Genomic DNA, 14,120 nt, shown 5'->3' with positions numbered 1-14,120 from the left:
GCAATTCAACCTCCCCACTCTCAATTGTTGTCAAGTTGAGAGTGGAGAAGAAACTAGGTGAAAAGCGAATCTCTCTTGACAGTGTCTTCTTCAGAGGTATCAAATCACTGACAAAGTCTTAGAAGGATGTCACCTTGAATTCAGTCTGGTTTAGTAAAATTAGACATTTAATGAATCTCTTTGACCAGCCTGATTCAGCCTGATTAAATTCAGATTTCCTCCCCACTTGTAAATAAATGAATTAAATATGATAGAATTCTTGACATTGAACTCAATCAGCATTGAATTTGCTCTGGGGAAAAATTCTCTGCACTTTAGTTTTAAGGAAGCTGTAAATGTTCTCCAAGACACTTGGGCATAGGTGCTTCACTAACAATGTATATGAGGCAGCTTCAATCTTGCAATAATTAATTAATTTGTACTTTATGGCTTTTAGAGAAGCAATAGCTAGTGAAATTGAAACAATCCACCATTTTTAAAAATGCTGAAATATATAAAGATGATAACTTAAACTAAAAGAATGTTTCAGTTAACTAAAATACCTATGAACAAGATGTGAGATTGTTTATTGAAGTTTCCCCCACATCTAATACCCAAAGCTAATTTAATGCTATGATTGCTGCAGGAATCTGTGACAGAGACTCAAGAACTATTTCTAAAGCATTTTTAAACATTATCAGTATTACCTTTCTCTAAAAATATACTTTGGCAATGAACATGGGAAAATATTAATTTTGAAAAGTTTCAGTTTCAGTTTCAGAGGTAAAACCAGAAGCTAAATTATGACACATACTTAATGATTAAATTTATAGTTATCCCAATCATTCCTAATCAGCTGTACCAAAATGTCAAGAATATTAAAGGAACTATCCACCAAACCAAACCAAATCACAAATAAGCTCCATTAATATAACATATTCTCATAATAGTTGCCTTTATTTCATTTCTAGCTCATAGAAAAAATGCTTCTAAAATACTAAGACATTTAAAAGTAGCCTCTGCCACTTGATGGAGGAAGGTGTAGTTTTGACAGATCTGCACTATCTGCACTGTCTATTAAATAATCAAGATCGATTTATTTCTCTAAAAAGAGTAGAATTTTGCTACATTATGTGTACGTTTTGACCACAAATGACTGCTAATAGTTCTTGCTGTTGGGGATAATTTTATTGATTGTATTTTATTGGTCAATGACAGAAATGAAGTTCTACCATTTGATTGACACTCAGAGGGAAGGAAAATGAAGTAGGGTGAACCTGCCATTTACTTACATTAATTTGTGCTGCATTAGAATGGTAACAACAGCACCATTAATTCTTAAGTCTTATTTCTGAGAAAAATAGGACTTGACATCCCAGGCAGCAGTTTTTGTGTTAGCATATTTTTCTGTAGCACAAAAATGTGTGGATTACATTTTAACATAGATGTTTATCTAGTCCTTAAAGTTTATAAGAATTATTATCCCATTCTTCTGTCATTCTGTAGATGGAAAACACCGTGAATTGATGGTAAGGCAGTCATTTATTTCAAAACAAGATGTAATCAATGCACTGCTGTGTTATATATAACTTTTTAACAAAAATCTTAATCATGGGTTTCATTCTGTGTCATGGAAATGGAATTGCATTGACACAAAGCTCTCATTTTTCTACTGCCTATCATATTTGCTTCATGAGATATTTATATTGCATTTTCATACACTATTCTTCTTACATTTGAGGACAGAAACAGAGTGCAAATTCCTGACCCTCTAGCATAGTAATCGGCAATTTTAATGCACAACAATGCTCCCATAATTTGAGAAGTGTAAATTAGATACATTCATATTGACTGCAAGATGAGAAGTAAGGCAGAAGCTTCTATTGGAGAGAGGGGGAGAGAGAGAGAGAGAGAGAGAGAGAGACAGAGAGAGAGACAGAGACAGAGACAGAGACAGAGACAGAGACAGAGACAGAGACAAAGACAGAGACAGAGACAGAGAGACAGAGAGAGACACACAGAGAGACACACAGAGAGACACACAGAGAGAGTGTTATAGATGCTGTATTTTGGGTTAATGAAGCTGCCATGGACTCATAACTCTCCAAAGGGTAATGATATCAACACAATCCACAGGAGAATTCTTGTCTGTAATAAAGCCATGATTCAGAAACCATTAATAACTTTTTATTGATCATAAGAAAATCCACATCTGAATTCTATCTCAGTGAAATTCCAATAACATGGCACAGTCACATTCTCTGATGAAGATTGAGTGAACAGGTTGTTGTATAACTCATCTCACCTTTTCTACCTGCTCATCCCTCCCTTTCTAGTCATTTCCACTAAAAAATTAAGTTGAGACAAGAATTAACTTTAGATGATAAATAGTTTTCTATTCCCTAGAGGCATATTGGAATTTAATAGTCACTTAATACATTTCACTTCATAAGGGAATATAATACTTTTGATAAAGACGAGCAATAGAAAATTTAGGAACTTTTGAATTTTAAATGAGTGGTATTCCCTTAAGAAATAACATGAAAATCAGACAGATCCAGTCTGCAACTTGAAAGTTCTTCTTGACTCGCAACTCCTGCTCGAGGAGCAGATGGCAGTCTCGGCTAGGAGAGCCTTTGTACAACTTGGTGTTGTATGCCAGATATTGCCTTTCCTGAATCAGGATTTCCTGTGCTCAGTCATTCTGTCCCTCGTCACCTCACAGTTGGATTATTGTAATCCACTCTATATAGGACTACCATTGTAGCATTCAGAGGTTACAGCTGGTGCAAAATGCTGTGTTGTGGGTGGGTTTTGAGCCCCCAAGAATGGTGCTTGTAAACACCACTGCTATGTGAGCAGCATTGATTTCCCGTTTGCTTCGGGTGGAATTCAAAGTGTTGGTGATTACCTTTAAAGCCCTTCATGGCATGGGTCCAGGTTACTTGAAGGACTACCTCATCCCCCTGGGTTTGGCCATCCAACTTGTGCTAGCAGAGGAGGCATGCTCTGGGTCGCATCAGCTTGATTATTCTGGCTCTGCTGTTGCTTCTGTCCTCTAGAACGTGAGGTTGGCACCAACCCTCCTATCTTTTGTAATGGGCTAAAGACTTGGATCTGCCATGTAACTTGAGGCCCCAATGGGAAAATAGCATAGTGAAAGTGTGTGATCAAGTAACAACAGATCCCACCTTTTCCCATTCTGCCCTGCCCTCCCGATGTGTTCTTGTTTTTAATCTTGGTTTTAATTTACTCCTGTTTTAATGTTAATGTATTGTTGTTTTTAAGCTGCCCAGAGTTACCTTATGGTAATATGGGTGGTCAAGAAATGTGTGTGTAGTGTAATTCTCTGTCAGGACCCACCCCAATACACATCTTAGGAAAACAAAAACTCTTGGAGTCAATTCTAGTCCAAAAGGAATTTTTACTAGGACATGTTGGTTGTGGAAATACAAGACGGGACCTGGTATTGTTTTACAGATTGAGACTTTATAAGGAGTGCCTGGTTCAACCCCCCTTCCCTCACCCACATTTGGTCAGCCCCCCATCATTTACTTCGTGTCATCCCTTTTGTGGGAAAAAGGGATCTTCAGATCTTTTATAGTTATTGCCTTCTTCCTTTACAGATTCAAATGGAGACACAGGCCAGATGCCTCCTTCCCTAACCCTCCCCTTTGTTCCCCCAGTTCAAAAGGTTTCCCTTGGTCTTTGAAATAACCTAAGGCAGGCTGAATCCACATTCGCTCCTCCTTCCTCGGGAGATGGCAGAATCCAGGAGGGGGGGGGATAATGTTTTAAACATACATTTATGAATGTGATATAAATGGATTCTGACAGTCCGCTCTCCTTAAAGAAAGATATGTCCATCTGTAGGGAAAGAAAAGAAAAAAGAAAAACATATGTAAATGTTAACCCAGTTTGTTCGGATATTCTGTATGAAATGTCTTAAGCAGCTTTGGTGCTTTAACGTGGCGTTGATTGACCCATTCATTTTCTGAGGAGGGGAGGTGTTTCCAAGCCACTAAATATTGGGTCGTTCCATGATGTTTCCTGGAATCCAAAATTTTTTTCACCTCAAAATGTTGTTCCCCTTCCACCATGATGGGAGGTGGTGGGATTTTTGTTCATAGGGGAGATTGTTGTTCTCTCTTTATTAGACTACAGTGAAAGATTGGGTGTATTTGTCTAAGATTTTTAGGTAGTCCTAATTCAATTGTTACTGGGTTTATGATTCTTTTAATTGGAAAATGTCCAATATATTTTGTTCCTAGTTTTTTACAGGGTTGGAGTGATTTAAGGTATTTTGCGGACAGATATACCATCTCTCCCACCTTGAATGGTGTGGGATCAGCTCTTTTCCTGTCTGCCTGTGTCTTGTATGCTAGTCTAGCATCTGTTAATGCTCTTCTGACAATAGGCCAGGTGTATTGTAATTGAGCAATCCATTCCTTTAGTTCTGGAATTACCGGTTCTTTTGGGGTTAGTTCAGGTATGGGGTTGAAGTTTTGGCCTGTAGCTACCTGAAAAGGAGTTTAACCTGTACTGGAGTGGACTGCATTATTATATGCCACTTCTGCAAAAGGCAGTAGGTCCGTCCAGTTAGACTGCTGAAAATTTACATAACATCTTAAATATTGCTCAAGTACTGCGTTAGATCTCTCACATTGCCTGTTCGATTGAGGATGATGACTAGATGTCAATCCTTGGGTAGTTCCTAACAGGTATAAAAATTCCTTCCAAAATACCGAGGTAAATTGCACCCCTCTGTCAGATATGATGCATGCAATCTGTAAATATGCTGTACAAAAAGTTTTGCTAATATACTAGGCATTCTCTCTGAACTTAGACTAGTAAAGGGGGTGGGGGAAAGAAGTGCAGCCCTCTAGGATTTGGTTTGTTTCTCTGAAAAGGTGTGAAGAGTGGTGGAAATGATAATGTTGCAAATGGAACCGGACTGATATTATCTTTCTTTTCCCACAATGGACTTGCCAGCTGGAGATTGGCTGATCTGGAACTGGCCGAATGAACTGTGGGGGTAGGGTTTGCTTGGGGGCATTTTTAAAAAAATTGATCTGTTAGGGAATCCCTCAGATCCTGTCTATTATGCCTGCTATCTCATATTTCTTAGTAAAAGTTCCTGCTTGGAAAAAAACTGTCTCCAACAGTTCTGCTTTCTTAAGATGTGGCTGAAGTATCTTATTCTCATGTTATATCTATTGAATTCCATTGGAGTTTCCCACAAGTATTCATGCAAATTATTAAAAGTTACATCTTTTAACAATGACTAATACATTTTTAAAAATGGAAAAATACAATGCAGGTAGTTCTTTCAGATCTGCAAAAACCCCAAAGAACCACTATATGGCTTTGTTATGGTGTGGAATTTTCAGTCCTGATCTAGCAGCCCTAAAGAAAATAACTAGTTGTGAATTGAATCTGCTGGACTAGTAAAATAACTGAAACCAAAGCATTGAAAGTGTTTGACTTATACACTTTTTGTCTGCTATGAAGTTTAACACTGTGTGAAATTTTCCATTTGGATGAGCTTTTATTGAACCTCAACTATAAAACATGCTGGATTTCTGCCACAAGGAAGGGGAAAGAATGTAATTGTAGTATCTAATTACAAGAGGCTGCTGCCTGAGGTGATCCAACAGTTTGGAGTGAGGAATTATCAATATGGTCATGGTATACAGCGTTATATCTTTTTTCCCATCCAGAGCTATCTCAATGTCATAGATGTCCTGTTGCAGTGCCTGGAGGCTATAAGGATGGGCCACAATGGTTTTTAGATCAATCCAATCTTTTCCAATCTGATTTGCCAGGATGGAAATACTCTGGGCCCTATCAACCAAGTAGTGTTGGCTGGCAGGGGCCAGGAGCCATGTGTTCTGTATCATAGCACCTGCCTTCTGGAGCATCCTCCCTCCTGTGTTTAGAATGGCCTTGACCTGCTAGCCTTTTAGAAGGTCTTGAAGACTTGGCTATATACCCAGTATATATATTTTGGATTATGTTTTAATTGTTAATTGTTTTTATGGGTGTTCACTGACCAGAGTCACTGGTTTGAGATGAGAGGCTATGGAAATTGAATAAATAAATATTTTAACGTAAGCCTGTAAACTGATTTTGTTTGAATTAGGTGTTTCAATTGTAAAATTACAATCAAACAAATGTCTATTGGTGTTTTCTGTAAAAAAAAAGTGTTCCTAGTGTGATTAAATCTACATTTTAAAACAAAAATAAAGTTGCCTCAGACCAGAATTGCACTAAGAAGATTCTAGCAGTGGGTTTCTCTTCAATAAATGAATCCAGAACTTTACAGTAACACAAATATTTTTCATGTCAATTAATTGAATGTTTGTCTGCATCATGATTCTTTGCCTTGCTCATAGGTCTATAACTCTGTGATGACAATACATTTAATATTATTGGAAATAGGTATGTATTATGATTGTTTAATTGTCACAGTATTTTAATTAGTATATTTTAATCTACCATTTCCCTTCCATGCAGAGTTTTGGAAATTCAGTGTCAATATAGATAACTATAGCTAATTAAAAAGGTGCTTCCAGGACTTTATTTTCTAGTGTTTGTATAAAGAAAACTATGTATATTTGATAAAGGAAACAAACATGAATATAAGAATCAAAGGAGTCTCATAAAGACCACTTTGCACAATTAAAACTCCTCTACATAGTGTTTCTTTATCTCAGGTATACTATCAAATATTTGCTATTCGTTGAACATAGTATGAATAATTCCTGTAGATCAGCATAAAGTTGTCCAGCACAGGTGTTTCTGTAATTATGATATATGGTGAAAATCCATGGTGTTCAATGGTCTCACAATCATACTTCCACCTCATCAGTTACATGTCATTTTAACCCTGTCATATGTCCTAAATCTTCATTTTACTAGGGAAGTGCAGATTTGGAGAGAGCACATTACAGCTGTAGTCTTTCATGCAGATTCACTGTTATATATACAAGATGTGTGTGTGTGTGTACAGTAAATGGGAAATCACTGTTTTTGGGGATTAAAAAACCTAGTATTGTAAATATTTTATTGAATATTCTCTATGAGAAATTAATTTTGTAAATATTGTCCTATAGAACAACTGCAGTTGAACTAATCCAGTTAAATAACTTCCTTTGTTAATATTAATAGTGTTTGTATTATCCTATATGAGCCAGAGAGTGATAGATTTTAGAGTTTATGGTTGTTAGCATATGGATGTTTATGATCGGTTTTTTTTGTTTTTATACCTTGTACTTAGCTCTGGGAAGTCGGGGGGGGGGAGGGGGAGAGGGGTAGGGAGGGAGGGAGAAGGGAGGGGGAGGGGGGACTGTTAAAGATAAAATGTATGTTAAAACTTTTCAATAAAAAAAATTACTTCCTTTGTTAAACTAGAAATAACCTTCCAGTTAAAACTAAGTTTTATTATTGAAGGAATTAATGTGGCCAATTAATATAAAGTTGCTTGATATATTTTTCCTCCATTTGTTTCCTTTACTGTATCATTTAGCAATATAGGTTTGTCCATATCAAGCTTGCATCTTTTTTCAGGGGTTTACAAATGGCAATTATGGGTAGTCCTCAACTTAAAACCACAATTGAGCCCAAAATTTCTGTTGATAAGTGAGACATTTGTTAAGTGAATTTTGTTTCATTTTATGACTTTTCTTGCCACAGTTGTTAAGTAAATCACTGCTGTTGTTAAAGTAATAACATGGTTGTTAAGTGAATCTGGTTTCCCAAATGTCTTTGATTGTCAAAAGGTTGCAGAGGTGATTACATGATCCTGGAGCACAGCAACCATCCTAAATATGAGTCAATTGGCAAGCATCTGAATTTTGATCAAGTGATCATGTGAATGTTGCAACAATTGTAAATATGAAAAATCATCATAAGTCACTTTTTCAGTGCTGTTGTAATTTTGAACGGACACTAAATGGGCTATTGTAAGTCGAGAACTACATATTTTTATGTGTCATCATCATAATTCTCTGAAATGATGGATGGAACATTTGGAAATTCTTACTGGTTGTAGCTGTATTAGTTGTGTCAGGTCTGCCATCACATGGCTTCAGCTTTGCTTTGCTTTGATGGGATCCTGCCATAAAAAAAGGAGGGAGGAATGGGGAGGAAACACTGAGGATGACAGGAACCAGAGGTGCCAACTCAAAACAACAGATGAGAGAGATCCAAGGACATAAATATGAGAATGGAATGGAGGTGCCAAATATTGGGACTGTTACCAAAACACCTAATTTGAATACTATTGGACACTGACTAGGTGATCAAGTGTGGGAGGATCAGGCAGAAGGGAAAATTATGGGGTTTATGTGAAAATATTCAGATCTGGCTTTGCTTACACTATAACCACTTGGCTTTAGTAAAAGTATTTTCTCTATTAATGGAGTCAAGGATCTTTCCTAAACGCCTAAGCTGGGACAGGGCTGACAAGTTGCTGGTTTTCATCTTTTCATTTTCTGTATATTTCTGCAGAGTAAAATTTCCTTTTGTATAATAACTACTGATGATTCTTACTCATCAAATTTCATAGAAATAATAATAATACCATAGAATTATATTACAGAGTTGAACTGAATATTTAGCATTCTCTTCAGGGCTTAACAGTACTATGTACTTTAAATACCCACTATGATGCAAACCTAATCGGAGTACTGCTTGAATGCTCTTTAACAGCTAGGTAAATCACAAGCTAAGTTCCTTGTATGGTGTATATTACATTATGTCCACCATGTATCACTTCTGCATGAAAATACAGTTTTTCCATTATTTTAGTTTTGTTAAACCTGTCATTTCTAAATTATGTAAGGTTCACCCAAGTTCTTAATTAATATGTTCACTCACATTCAATTAGCTGTTGCAATCTGATCAGGAAAGTTTACTGGCAGACAATTTCAAGATTCAGAGTAATACTATATTAGAAAATATACAAATCAATGAAACAATTCCATAAAACCAATGTGTCAATAACGAAAAGAACAAAAATAAACAAATAAAAAAGCAAAATCTCAAATTAGTATGCAAAAGTATGCTGTATACAAGAACAGCGAAGGAAAATGAAAAATGAGAAACAAAAGAAATCAAGAGAAAGAGAGGAAAGATGAATCTCTAAAAGTTGCAATACACTTGTAGTAATAGATCATTGAGAATTGAATCTGATTGATTAGATTTTAATTCGTTAAAATGAATCCTGAAAAGGGGTGCTTATACAACAGAAGACCCAACCTACGGGCCGCAGCCCAGTACCAGGCCATGGCCATTTGGCCACCGGGCCATATGAGTGGCTGCCAGTGTCTGTGTGCATGCTCACTTCCCCTTGCACCGGCACTAGCCTCATCGCGAGCAGGGCCATTTGTGGAGTGTGCATGCTTGTGGCCCTATTAGTGCATTCAGCTATATTTGTGTGTGTGCACATGCGCACATAAAGTTACCTGCCCCTCCCTTTCCCATCAGGCCACCAATCTAGAAAGGTTGGGGACACCTGTTATATAATATCCAAAATCTGTAGGAACAGGGGTCCACACAGAGAAAATGCTCCAATTTCTATTGTTCTGCAAGTGCCCTGTAAGCAGGTCTGCTCAACAAGAGTTCTAGGCATTGAATTTTCTTATGGTCTTTCTTGCATCTGGATGATTTTTTTAATTAATGTTGAAAGAAAAATCATCAGGTCCAGTCCAAGCTGGGAGTAAATAAAATGGAAGCTGAGACATTGGAAATAAAATGGAGGAAAGAAGGTTTAATGATGAGCAGAACCACCAGCAGCATGTGGTTCTGGGACAGCTGACAAAATGGAGTTGGGAGTGAGTGGGTTTTTATACCTTCTTTGGGCTTTGTATTTGAGGTTGTTCGGGTTCCTGTGCAATGTACTTTGACCTGAGCTTCAGTGTGCCCTTTTGGTATTCTAATGGTGGTAGGTTAGTCCTATGATGTCCTAAAGCTCATGTTCCTGTCCTTGGCATCTTTGTCTTTTTAATCCCATCAGCCCCAAGCTTCCTGGACCCTGTTTCTCTGAATTAATTACCAAATCTGCATTTCTAAAAGCTGGTTTCTGCTTGGGGGAAAGAGACTGGGGGTTGGTTTCTGCCTAAGATTTTTCTCCATTATTCCTTTGGGGAAATATAATATTCTGCCCTTTTTAATATTCCCCAAAATATTTCCTTCTCTAGGAGGGTGGGTGGGTTTTGACTTCCAACAATCCCCCCCTTTGTGCCATGTAAGTGTGGGTGACACACTTTTACTGGCACAAGATTAAGAATTGATCTGATCAGGGAGACTTGGGTGCTTTTATTTTCCCAGGATATGGGGAAGCAAGTTCTCAAATTGTTAATGCAAAGGGGAAGGCACTGATAGAGGCAGCAGAAAAGGTTCCCCTGCAGTGGCTCCAAAAAGGGGAGCTTTCAAGCTATGAAGCTCTAGAAGCCAGAGCAAAAGTTCTGTGCCAATTCTTTTAGATGTTTGATGTCACTTTCTGTGAGCTTTCAGTCAGGTTTGCACATGCCCAAAGTTCTTCACAGCCATATGAAGTGTAATTGGGTGGGGGCAGGGTGGATAGCTTGCAGGCAGAATTTTGAAAAGGCATTAATACTGCAGTTGTTAAAGAAACAGATAAACAGACAAAATGGGGAACCACAGATGAGGAGAAAAGAGAAGCTGGACAGCTTGAGTATTCTGAAAGATCCAAATAATTTTAAAAGCCTAATATTTTAATGTGTACAATTTGCCAGGGGCAGGAAAGTCTACCTTTAATATTTGTTTTTAAAATATTTAAACATCCTGACAGCATTTTCTGCAGCATTATCAATACACAATTTACATGAAAGGACCATGTTATTTTAGAGATTGAAGGAAAAAAATGCTTTTATGTTCCAGGTTTAGTTCCATAGCAGTTTTATTGATTAGTGATAGGATAAGAAAAGTAACTTAATATGAAGAAGGTTATTTCCCTACATAAGCAAACTTGAGTTCATGAGGCTCCTGTGGGTGGACACACCTCAGGTTTAAGCAAAAGGATAGACAGATAAAAACCATTTATAACACATACAGAAAATGCACAAATAAAACAAGCAAATGAACAAAGCTTTCCTTCCCTCCTGATAAACCTGGGTTGTTTTAATGTTACAGGGAGGAAAGAAAAGCAGACACAGTTCTCTTTGCCTTGTTTTTCTGGCTAGGCAAACTAAGGTGAAGGTGGCTTATTTTAGCATTTTTTCTAGCAAAATTTTACATTCTTTTCTCTAGGGATTAGAGGCACTTAACAGGTACATTTACCCCACACACAAAGACATATTCTGGTCATTACCACCATAAATCTCAGTTAACTCAAATTAGGAAAGGAACAAATCTTAACAAAGAAGGAGAGAGAGAGAGAGAGAGAGAGAGAGAGAGAGAGAGAGAGAGAGAGAGAGAGAGAGAGAGAGAGAGAGAGAGAGAGAGAGAGAGAGTGTTGAAGTTAGTGTTCAGGATTTTTCATGAGTGCAGGACATTTTCCTATTCATTAAAGCAGCCCAAATTCTTTCAAGAGTTGTTGCTTTAGGAGTCATTTTAACTTTAATGATCAGATTTCTTAAATCAGCAACATCTTGTTTTCAAGTTCCCTTTAAAAACTGAAAAAGATTGTTCTAATATAAAAGAAAGAGGTGGTATGTTTGGATGAGATTTAAAGTTCTTCTGAATAATTTTCGATTATATTCATAGTCTTCAAAATAAGCCTATGATCTCTAGATTCAAGGTCTATGTGTTTTTACATAAGAAGTACATAGAGTATGAAACTTCTGGATCCAGTGGGATCCAGCAGCAAACTTTTGGAATTAATATTATGTAATAATCAGGCTTCTAGGTTATGAATTCAAACTCTTGGGAACTTCAAAGTAGTTTATGAAGTATCCTGAGAACATGATGTTCATGATGTTCAAAGACAAATTCCAGCTATGTGCCTGAAAGCCCTTGGGCACATCTGAATGAGATTTCCAGATTGTGATCAATATGGTCAACTTTAATCATACATTCCTATTGAAGGCATTCTCTGTTGGTATAATATTGGACACATTATAAAGTTTTTTTTGCAAAAAAACCACTTATTTGTTGAATTCAAATTTAATATATATAATAATATTTAATCCCTTTTAATATAATCTAATTAATTTTCTACTCTTGCTCTTCACTGTTGTTTTGAAATCATAAGATGACATTTTATCATCACTATCTGTTTTAAGATTAAAAGATGATATGGTTTTAGAAATCAATATTGCTTTGGGGAGTTTAGATATGCTTTTATAATATCTCACTGCACCGAATATATGAGGATGGCTGCAGAAGAACTCTCTTTAATCTTCATACTAGGTTATGTCTTTGATCATCTATTAACTGAGACTATAGTATATTAACTTTCAGCTGAGTCAAGATAAAAGGCTTCTATAAGAGAAAAGTTTTCTTCTTTGCTATTCAGCACTCTTAGATATTAATAACAAGTAATATAAAACTGTATGTACATATAAACAAAGTAAGCTCTGGAGAACAAACTTTAAAATATTTTTTTCTGCAATTTTATCATGTTTGATATATTTGAAATATATATTACTACAACTTCACTTCATATGAAGTGTAAACAGCAACAAACAACAAATACTAATGAGTAAATGCAGAAACCAAAGCAGGTAATTTTTTCTCCGGAATTACTGGCAGAGGTATCATTTCAGAGTAGAATCATAGAAGGGTGTCAAAGCCCAGAGACTCTTCAGTTGCTTATCTCCAAGTTTACTGAATTAAGGGACAGAATGTCACTCTTTTGAGATGGTGATGCAGTAAGATTAAAGCATGGCATTAGGTATTACTAATTATGGTTTTTTTAATGTTTTTTGTTGTTCTGTCCAGTCATGTCTAATTGTCAAATGCTATGTGGAAAAGTCCCTGCAGTGTTCTTTGTAAGGTTTTTCAGAGGTGGTTTCCTTTTCCCTTTGTGCCCAAGGTGGGGCTAGAATTCATAATCTCCCAGTGCCTAGCTTTAACCATTATACTAAACTGGCTCTCTGAGTATGTATATATACATATTAGTGTTCATTACTTGATTTCTCAACTTTTATGATACTTGCTATCATAAAGCTGAAACCATCAAAAAGTAGTGTTAATGTAATGTTAATATGATATTACTGTTAACAAATACATATGGAGTAATACATAATATTACTGGAAACATACAGGTGAAACTCGAAAAATTAGAATATCGTGCAAAAGTTCATTTATTTCAGTAATGCAACTTAAAAGGGGAAACTAATATATGAGATAGACTCATTACATGCAAAGCAAGATAGTTCAAGCCGTGATTTGTCATAATTGTGATGATTATGGCGTACAGCTCATGAAAACCTCAAATCCACAATCTCAGAAAATTAGAATATTACATGCAATCAATAAAACAAGGAGTGTACATAGAACAATATCGGACCTCTGAAAAGTATAAGCATGCATATGTACTCAGTACTTGGTTTGGGCCCCTTTTGCAGCAATTACTGCCTCATGGAAGCTATCAGCCTGTGGCACTGCTGAGGTGTTATGGAAGACCAGGATGCTTCAATAGTAGCCTTCAGCTCTTCTGCATTGTTCAGTCTCATGTCTCTCCTCTTTCTCTTGGCAATGCCCCATAGATTCTCTATGGGGTTCCGGTCAGGCGAGTTTGCTGGCCAATCAAGCACAGTAATCCCACGGTCATTGAACCAGGTTTTGGTGCTTTTGGCAGTGTGGGCAGGTGCCAAGTCCTGCTGGAAAATGAAGTCAGCATCCCCATAAAGCCCGTCTGTGGAAGGAAGCATGAAATGCTCCAAAATCTCCTGGTAGACGGCTGCGTTGACCCTGGACTTAATGAAGCACAGTGGACCAACACCAGCAGATGACATGGCTCCCCAAATCAACACAGACTGTGGAAACTTCACACTGGACTTCAAGCATCTTGCAGTGTGTGCCTCTCCATTCTTCCTCCAGACTCTGGGTCCTTGGTTTCCAAATGAGATGCAAAAGTTGCTCTCATCAGAAAAGAGGACTTTGGACCACTGAGCAACAGACCAGGTCTGTTTTTCTTTAGCCCGGGTAAGACGCTTCAGATGTTGTTTGTT

The sequence above is a fragment of the Vipera ursinii genome (assembly GCF_947247035.1).
Source record: "Vipera ursinii genome assembly, chromosome: 7".
Taxonomy (NCBI): Eukaryota; Metazoa; Chordata; class Lepidosauria; order Squamata; family Viperidae; genus Vipera; species Vipera ursinii.
The sequence above is the reverse complement of the archived record's forward strand: the minus strand, read 5'-3'. Positions refer to the sequence as shown.